The following is a 10,872-nucleotide window of genomic DNA, read 5'->3' on the forward strand; positions in this document are numbered from 1 at the left end:
GAGAAGATTCGTCACATTTTCAGCGTCTTCTGAAGTGAAAGCTGTTTTAGATTGGTCTCGACGAGCTTTTTTAAAAAATCTTCTGGTGTAGAGAGTTGCTAAAAGCGTCGGAAGCGAAGTCCTACCAGTCCTTCCGTTCAACAGATACTTGGTGTACTCCTTCAATAATCACACTGGGAATGCATTTTTTTTTAATTTTCAGATTAAAAGTGTACTTGGTTCTTTTTCAAATTTTATTTATTTTTATTTAAAGTGCACATTCTTTTTCACTTTATGTTTCAGGTGTACAGTATAGTGGTTAGGCAATCATCTACTTTATAAAGTGTTCCCCTCATATTTGTAGTACCCACTTGGCACCATACATAGTTATTACAGTATTATTGACTATATTCTCTCTTTTTTAAAAAAATATTTTACTTATTTAGTTTTAGAGGAAGGGAAGAAGAAAGAGAAACAGCAATGTGTGGTTACCTCTTGAGCTCCCCCTCCTGGGGACCTGGCCTGCAACCCAGGCATGTGTCGGGACTGGGAATCAAAATGGTGGCCCTTTCGTTCGCAGGCCTGTGCTCAATCCACTGAGCCATACCAGCCAGGCATTGACTATATTCTCTCTTGTATATTATATCCACATGACTATTTTGTAACCTGTACTTCTTAATCCCTTCACCTTTTTCACTCAGTTCTCCAACTCTCCTCCCTTCTGGAATCATCTGTCTATTCTCTGTGTCTATGAGTCTTTTATTTTGTTTGTTATTTTGTTCATTAGAGTCCATATATAAGTGGAATCATATTGTATTTGTCTTTCTCTGACTGGCTCATTTCAACTACCTTAATAATACCCTGTAGGTCCATCCATGCTGCTGTAAATGTAAGATTTCATTCTTTTTTTATGGCTAACATTCCATTGTATATGTACCACCACTTTATCATCCGTTCATCTATGGATGGACATTTGGGCTGCTTCCATATCTTGTCCATTGTAAATAATGCTGCAATGCAATGTAAGTTGCATTGTAAATGATGCAATAAGGGTACATATAGTCTTTATAATTAATGCTTTGGGTTTCTTTGGATATATAACCAGAAGCAGAATCACTGGTTCATAAGGCAGTTCCATTTTTTAATTTTTTGAGGAACATCCAAGCCATTTTCCATAGTGGCTGCACAAGTTTGCATTCTTAAAAACAGTGCATGAGGGTTCCTTTTTCTCAACATCTTCACCAACACTTCTTTATTGATTTAGTGTTGATAGCCACTTTAATAGTTGTGAGATGATATCGATGTGTAATAGATGTGAGTAATAGATGTGAGGTTATGATTTTAATTTGCACTTCTCTGAAGACAATGAGCATTTTTCATACGTCTATTGGCAATCTGTACATCCCCTTTGGAGAAGTGTCTTATTCATGGGGACACATTTTTAATTATATTATTTTAACAATAATATTAATCTCTAATGAGCACTTCCTATAAATCAGTCTTTTTAAATGAGATAATGCTAAATCCTGGAAGACAAGTAGGTAGATTCTCAAGGGACTGACATCTGCAAAAGAGGAAGAAGGGCAAAGCCCAGTGGGAGTAGGGTACAGAAGGCAAAGAATGGGCTGGATAAACAAAGGCCAGACTGCTGTATGCTATACCAAATGTAGAACACATTGGAGAGTGTCCAGACCAAAACCAGGAAATAAAGTATATTGTATTAATTTAAAAGAAATGATGGTAACAAATTCAGTGAATCAGTGAATATTTGTGCTTTGTTATCATTCCTGTACAAAGATGAGGTGTAGACATACCCAGAATAATGTCATCCCAGGATCCCTGGGAGGTTTTTTGATGAGTTTACATTTTTAAAAAGATTTTATTTATTTTACTTTTAGAGAGAGGGGAAGGGAGGGAGAAACAGAAGCAGAGAAACATCAGTGTGTGCTTGCCTCTTGTGTGCCCGCTACTGGGGGCCTGGCCCACAGCCCATGCATGTGCCCTGACTGGGAATTGAACCAGCGACCATTTGGCTCCAGGCCAGCACTCAGTCCACTGAGCTACACTAGCCAGGGCTGATGAATTTACATTTGCCCAGTCTCTACTCTAACCACCATACTCAAAAGACTTAGTAAGTGGAACTGAGAATAGCTGTGGAACTGTCTATTCTGGAACTAAATTCTTAAACTGTATAATATCAGAAGCTTTTGTCAAAAGCAATAACCTCACTTCCATAAAAGTAAGCCAAGAAACACCTTATATTTTATGACTTTACAGTTTATAAGCATATTACTCATTTTAATATAAAATCATAAAAATAGGATTTATTGTATAAAACAAATTGGAGTTGAACTAGCAATCGATCTTTTTACTGACTAAAAATTTCATTGCATTAGCAAAGTTTGATCCCATACCTCTTACCAATTACAAAAAGTAAATTCCAAATAGATGGTGGATTTAAATGTGAAAGACAAAACAATAAAACTTTTGAGATGATGGTATAGTACCTTGCATGATGATTGGCATAAAGAAGGCTATGACTCCCCACTATGCCCCAACCCTCACAAAGCTTCCAGGGAAATACAACAACAAAGAGTACTGAGCGTTATGGAGCCGAGAAAGAAATTATTAATTTGGCAGATATTATATATAGCTTCGCAAACTATTTTAGTTTGCTGGGGCTGCCATAACAAATTGCTATGAACTGGATGGCCTAAAACAACAGAAATGTCTTCTCTCACAGGTCTGGAGGTCTAAAATCAAGGTGTCGGCAGGGCTAGCTTCTTCTAGAGGCTAGGATAACCTGTTGTATGCCTCTTCTGTAGCTTCTAGAAGTTGCCAGCAATTCTTGAATTTCCTTAACTTGTGGCTGCATCACTCCATGTCTGCCTTTATCATCACTAGGCCTTCTTCCTTTTGTGTCTCTGTGTCCAAATTTTCCCTCTTTTTATACGGACACTAGTCATAGAATTAGGACCCACCGTAATTCATTGTGACCTCATCTTAACTTGATTGCATCTGCAAACTCTTAATATCCAATCTAGGTCACAGAGATTAGGACTTAAACATGTATTTGGGGGTGTATAGAAGTCTACTCATAACACCAGTGATGACTTTTCACTTTTGTCTTAAATGATAATTATAGGTTCACTAGACAGAAGATATTTTAAAAAATACAAACATAAAATAACTAGAAGATAAATTGGAAAAGACCCAGACACATACTCTAAACATTACAGAAGAGTAAGATTTGGCAACTAGCACAATGTCTACCACAGTAGGTGCTCAGTAAATTCTTCTGGGTATATCAGTCAATCAGTCAAAATTACTAAGAGTCCCCTTGGTCTATGTGGCCAGAAACAAGGAATTTGATTTTACAGGCAATGATCATTTTGGGGAATGTTGATTTGAGATGAAAACAAGAAACAGAAATAAAATTCAATAAATCCTGAGCTAGAAGTTAAGAAAAGAATGTATAGGGCAGATTAAGGCGGAGGACACAAATAAGAAAGTGGTCCATGTAGAGATAATAGATGAAAAGTGACATCATTTGAGATCTCCAGGATCTGGAACAAAAAGGTAAAAGAACTCAACGTGTAGGTACATAGTTCAAGTCAGAAGAAGAGTCAGCTAACAAAACACAATAATCAAGAATGTAGGAAGAACATACTAAATATCATCACAGAGGACAAATAAGTAAAATTTCAAGGAAGACTGAGTGATGAGGGACTAATGCTATGGGACTGTCAGGATGATCCCTGAGGAAAGGCTATTTGATCTGAAAAATTACTAATATATTCAGACTCAAATATGCTGAATATTTTCATATGTAAACTTGTTGAATTTACCAACATTAAAATCTGGGCTTTATTTTTTTCTTTCAAGAGTTCAGAACAATGAAATAAATTCAGTACAAGAAGAATGAGAGGAACCATGACCACTACGAAAGGCCAGAAAACATCAATAATTAATTACCAAGTGCTTTTAGGATGTCCACCCTGAAACCAGGAGGTATGACATCATTTCTTGAACTTAGGTACAGAGGGTTTCTTATGATCTGAATGCTTGTTTCCCTCCCCAAATTTGTGTGTTGAAGCTCTAATCTCAGTTTGGCTGTTTTTGGAGAAGGGGCTTCTGAGGAAGGAGTTAAGGTTAAATGAGGTCATAAGGGTAGGGCCCTGATCAGACAGGATTAGTGCCCTTGTTAGAAGAGACACAGGAGTACATTCTCTTTCCTCTTTCTTTCTCTCTCTCTCTCCCTTCCTCTGTTGTGTACCATCCAAGGAAAGGCCATAAGCTAGAGAGCTCGCACCAGAAATTGAGCCCTGCTGGTACTTTGATTTTGGACTTACAGCCTCCAAAACTGTGAAAAAATACATTTCTGTTATTGAAGCCACACAGTCTGTGGTGTTTTATGTCAGCCTGAACCAATTAACAAAGGATTTATTTGGGAGATTTATTTAATAGCAAGGGAAAAAAAGTCAAATCATTGAGAAGGAATATACAAAATTTGTGCTTGTAATATGAGACGACAATGAGATTTGCTTTTGTAAGCACTTTTTAGGTATTTTTTCAACAAACATTGCATCCAGAGTTCTTATGGACATTAACAGTTTTGTCATCCGTAAAATGCAGGAATTGGACTAAGCTCTCTGAGACCTTTCCTCATCTCAAATTGCAGACAATCTCAGTAAATATTTTACTGCAAAGGAAGAAATTTTGCCATATTCTCAGATTCCTTCACATGTTTGGGGTCCTTTTAGGGGTAAATAAATGTTGGCTTCAAAAAATTAAAAGCTTAGGTAATATTGAAATTAGCATGAAAGCCCTTGACTTAAAATGATTTGATTAGAAAAATCAGACTTCAAAAGTCAATGATGAGTAGGGAAAAGTTATTATAGCAACACATTATGACATGCAAAGGGCCATAAAAACGTTTTTAACATTAAAAAATGCCATATTCTTTATTGTTGTTCAATTACAGTTGTCCCCATTTCCCCCCATAACTCTCCCCACCCTACCCACCTCCACCTACCACATTCAACAGCCCCTACCATTGTCTTTGTCCATGGGTTCTTTATACATGTTCCTTGATGACCTTTTCCCATCTTTCCCCCATTATCCCCTCCTCCCTCCTATCTGGTCAGTGTCAGTTTGTTCTTTATTTCCATGTCTCTGGTTCTATTTTTCTCACTTGTTTTGTTGATTAGGTTCCACATATAAGTGAGATCATATGGTATCTCTCACCGCCTAGCTTACTTCACTTAGCATAATGTTCTCCAGATCCATCCATGCTGTCACGAAGAGTAGGAGCTCCTTCTTTCTTTCTGCTGCATAGTATTCCATTGTGTAAATGTACCACAGCTTTTTGATCCACTCCTTTACTGATGGGCACTTAGGCTGTTTCCAGCACTTGGCTATTGTAAATTGCACTGCTATGAACCTTGAGGTACATCCATAAAAATGATTTAAAAAGAAAATAGTCAAATGGGCTCAACCATGAAAGTGTTGGAAGAAATTAGTTTCTATACTTCAGTTTTCTAATCATAGAAACAATACAATTTAACTTGAAAATTTTCAGAAAACACAAGGTAAGAAATAAAGTCACCCATAATCTTTTTCATTAATTCTAAAAGGAAAATTATTAAGATTTTATTATATAACATGTTGTGAAATAATAGATTTTTAGAAAAATGTTTTGATGTCTCAAAGGGGAAATAGTTGAGTTACAAGACAATGGAATCCTAATTAGTTATATATATAGAAATTATATATATAATTAAGGTTAAATGAGGTTTGGGGTATAAATGTATATACATAGAGAGAGAACTGGAGGAATAATTATTACATGTTATTTTCATGAGGTCATTTTGGTGAAAGTCTAAGAAACCATTTAGTTTTACTTTTTAAAGATACCAAGTAATGTGCACTACAGATGTTCTCATCCCATTACTGATTTTTCCCTCTCCCTGAACCCCGAGACACCTATGACCTGCTATGGAAAGGCTCAGGGATTGGCAAGGCTCAAAGATGGGATAGGATGGTGATCTCTGTTTTGAAAATTACGTTCAAAACCAGAAACTCTACATCCCACATGTCTGGGTGTCCTTTGAACATTCGTCCTTAGGAATGCTGGCTAAATAGCTGGCACCAAGATGCTTGTCTAATATATACTAAGAGCTGTTATCTGACTCACCTGTTTTCAGATTTCTGAGGCTTTGATACCTGTGCCTTGCTGGGGCTTGGCCACTAGTAATACTGTACATCTGTGCCATTGTCACCAAGACCTTCAGGGTTTCCTCAGCATCCCCATTTGTTAATATTTGCTGTTCATTACACTCTTCTCTCCAGCTGGGAACTCTTCTTCTAGTATCCAACATTGGGGGCGGGTGCAGTGGGACAGGATTCCATGGCAAAGGGTTAGGTTACATAGTAAAATAGTTTTGAGATTTAAGCATAGACCTTTCCTTGCCAGAAAGCATGCATGCGGGAGGGTGGTACAGTGCAGGGTCTGGGTCTGCATGGATTCTAGTGCAGTCTCCGGTGAACCTAGAACTTCACACTGCTTCTGACCACACTGTCGGAATCATTCTCCACTGACATTTATTCCCTTAGGGTCGCAGTTGCCTCTCGCTGCAATCCAGTTTCCGTGCCTATCTCACATCCCACAGATGTAGTTGTATATGTTTGAACTCTAGTTTTCAACACTTTCACTTCCTTCCCAGAGCTTTTACAGGCCCTCAACAAATCAGGGAGTATTTATTACCAAATGTCTGTTCAGTGTATCAGTTAGGATGTGGTTGGATGAATGTAACAGGATTCCTGGCTTAAAAACTGGCTTAATAAAGTAATTTATGTCATATAAGTCCACCAGCAGGACAGTCTCCAGGCACAGATGAGTGAGCCACTTAATGATGTTATCACAAATCAGGTTTTTTTCTCCCATCAGACTGTCCCCTGGGCTCATTTCATGCTAACACTGATGATCTTCATGTGGTCGTAAAAGGGTTCCAGAGGTGGCCAGAACTTCCACATGCTCCTGTGCAGACCCAGAGAAAGACTGAGAGGTCTGAATGAGACTCCGTCCCCCAAAGCCATATATCATTGCCAACTTCATTCACACGCCAGCCTGAATCTCAGTGCATAGACCACTGCAGTTTTAAAGCTGGAGGTTAGGATAGACCTCTTGTCATGTGGAAAGAGTATACCAGGCAACCTAATAGCATGCAAAAGGCTCTAATGTGGGAATTGACCTGGTGTGTTCAAGGACCAGCAAGGAGACAGTGTGGCTAAAGCAGAATAAGCAAAGAAACAATATCAGAGTAGAGCAGAGGGGGTGGGTCGGAGAGAGAATTCAGACAAAGAGTTTGACTTTTATGGTGACTAAAATTAGAAGCCACTGTTAGCTTTTGAGCAGAGGAGAAACATAATCAAACTTGATTTAAAAGGATGCAGTGAATGCAGTGTTGAGGAAAGCTTCAGGGAGCAATAGTGAAAGCTGCTTTTCGTTAGGGGACAACTGTAGTAATCAGACAAGATGTAATGATGCCTCACACCTGAGGTGGCAGCAGTGGAGGTGGGGAAAAGTGTCAGGTTTTAGACAGAGTCTGAATAGAATGAGTAGGATTTGTTGGTGGGATTGAATGTGGGCTATGAAGAGTGACTACAGTTTTTGGTTTGAGCAACTGGAAGAATGGAGTAATGTAGAGGGGGAAATGTGAGTAAAATTAGATTTGGGAAGCATGATTAAGAGTTCAAGTTTGGACGTGAGTCTGGAGTTCAGAAGAAAGGTCTGGGTTAAGCATACACAGTAGTCCTCAGTAGATAAACATTATTTAAAGCCTCAACACTGGTTGAGATCACCAAGGAAGTGGGCATAAATAGAGAGGAGAACCACGGACTGCAGCACTACAACCTTAAGAGTTAAGGGAGAAGAGGAGGGGCCACAAAGAAAGATGAAGAGTGACTAATGAAGTAAGTGAAAATATTTGAGAATGTGAAAGACAAATGAAGAAAGTGTTTAAGAAGGAGGTCATGATCAATTGTGTCAAAAATTACTGATAAGTCAAGTAAGATGAAGACTAAAAACTATTATATTTAGCAATGATGTGGACATAGATGACCCCGAAGAGAGCAACTTCAGTGGAGTAAGGTGGGCAGGGGGTCTAATTAGAGTGGGTTTAGTCAACATCCATACCACCCTGAACACACCTGATGTCGTCTAATTAGAGTGGGTTTAAGAGAAGAAGAGAAAAATTGGAGATAGCAAAAATATTCAATACTTTACTACAAAAGGGAGCAGAGAAACGGGGTCATTGGTAGAAGAGGAAAGTGGTATCAAAGAAGCATCTCTTTTTCTTAAAGTGAGAAGAAATAACATTATATTTGTATGCTGATGAGATTGATCAGTGAAGAATGAGAAATTGACCATATGGCAGAGAGTGAGAACTGCTGTCCTTGATGTCTTGGAGTAGGACAGAGGAGATAGGACCTAGTGTGCAAGTGAAGGGGTTAGACTTAGATAGGAGCCTAGGGTAATTCAACTGTGGAAAACCCGGGAGGGTGTAAGTTGGTAAAAATGCTGCCAGGTAGGTAGATGTGGTAGTGAGATTCTGTGGAAGTTTTTTCCCGATGCATCAGTATTCTCAAGAAATATTCTCAAGATCATCATTAGCAGAGCATGAAGATTAGGGAGAAGATGATGGTAATTGAGAAAAGAGAAAGCATTAAACAGTTGTGGAGGAGACCAGAAGAGAAAATGGACTAAAGGCACATAGTGTAACTGCCTGGCAGCATAATGACCCACTTGAGAGTCATGGCTTTGATTTTAAACTAAATCCAGTTAACAAGGTCCCCTCTCCTTCCCCACCAGCTACACTTAGGTGCATGCGTGCGAACCCAAATCTTGGAAGAGTAGATTTAATTAGGATGGTGGATTTGCCAAGCGAGTTCAGCAAAGTGACAGAGGAGCAAGAAAATGGAGAGCATATGCAAAGAAGCGATGATAACGAATGAGTGTAAAGTTAGGGATAAGGAGAAAAATGAGGACCTCAAGAGGATGGGACCAGAGTTTGGATTGATATTCATTCTGGTAAGAAGGAAGGGTTGAGGTCAGAGTACTAAAGGGAATGCACTACAAGGCCAGGTGGTGTGGTCAGAGGGTGGATTCATACAGAAAGCATGGATGGGATCAATTACTGATACTGACAAGGGCTAGGGGATGGGTGTTCATACAAGTGGCTGAAATAGGGTGGAGGACAAGATCATTGGAGGAGAGGAGTCAAGGAACTCAGTGCAGGATATTGGAAAGATCATAATCCTACATATATTTTAAATCATCAAGAATTAAGATAGAATTAGTACTGAAGAGAATTACAATAACGAGGAGCTATATAGTCTACAAATGAGGAGACAAAATGAGGTGGGAGCACAGACGATGACAGCAACAGTGAAGAGGAGCGAGTAATACAATCTGATGATACAGAATTCAAAATTCAGAGGCAATTCTAGGGAATGGGGGGAGGGGAGCACAGTCAGTACTAACTATCCACCATGACAATACAAGATTTCACATACATACCCTATATAGATGTCACATATGACTAATCTGGCTTTCCCCTAAAATTCTTTCTTTTTTGTAACTCAGAAAATCTGGCAAAGTAGGCCTTGCTGACTGCTTCTCTAACCCACAGTGACCTCCTGGCTCCTCTGTGTGTCTGGGTGTGGCTGCCCTGTTCTCCCAATTCAAGAGCTACCAAATACATAATGGCACCCTGCCTCCGCTGCTCACCTCATTCATGTAGTCCCTTTGAGAGATGCAGAGGGTTTCTTAAGCATGTACAGATTGGCAATAAAATCTTAGCCATTTGAACAAAGGGCTATAGAAACTCTTGCTCAAACGGTATCGCCTTTACTAATTTTCAAAAAATCTGTTGTGTAATACTTGAGCTGAGAGCAACTTGAAAAATTCAGGAAATACTAAATGATAATGTGTTATCACTGTTGATTTCTAGGGGGCGCCATTCCCGAACGCTGCAAATCTGAAAGGTTTCAAGTAGGTGTTGATATTTTTTCAGTTAATGGTCGTTGTCCACTCTTATGGTCATTATGGCTGGGACTTTTCTCATCACTTTCGAAGCACCTCCTTTATTTGTCAGTAGCATTTGTATCATGCCTGCTGGGGAGTGTTACAGCACAAGCAGTAGAAGATTTCAAAACAATAGTCAATTTTACTTCAACTCCATGTTGAAAACAAAAGGGAGGTACTGTGAAGCGCTTTGAGGAAGGCCAAAGTAGTCAAACGATGTTTCATCAGGAAAGCCCTGAGAGCAGAGAACATAGAAAAAACAAATACAGTATGGAGAAAGGGGCAGCGTCGTGAAGAAAATTACTACAATTTTATTCTACTTTGTTCTCTCGTTTTTCTGTTCTTGGCATTTGTGTACATCTTTTCAAATAATCAGTTCATATACACACACACACTGACCTGTTTAAATTCAGTGAAAGCTGGGAGGAAAAGGTGCCCAAACCTTTAGAGTGATTGTTGGTTACCATCAGCTGAGTAGGGCTATGAGTGGTTATTTTCTTCTTTCCATTTTTTTCTGGGACTTCCAAGTGTTCCGCAATGTATCGGTTTTGTGACAGGATAAAAAGAAATGCACTTTTAAAATAAGTAATGATGGGTCTCAGATCCATCCACGCCAGGCTAGTCCGACCCTCCATTAGTTCTGCAGTTCCGGTCTTCCTCCAGCTTTCACTGTTTGCTTTGTCTCTTCGGCCACGTGCCAATTGCAGAGGGAATGAAAAAAACTACAAACCTTGAACCGACAATAAGGAATCAGCAGAGAGAGGGAGACCCCGCGGCCCAGCCGGGTGTCCCCGGGGACATCTGTG

This window comes from Artibeus jamaicensis, unplaced genomic scaffold, assembly GCF_021234435.1.
Source record: "Artibeus jamaicensis isolate MK-2021 breed Jamaican fruit bat unplaced genomic scaffold, CSHL_Jam_final contig_233, whole genome shotgun sequence".
NCBI lineage: Eukaryota > Metazoa > Chordata > Mammalia > Chiroptera > Phyllostomidae > Artibeus > Artibeus jamaicensis.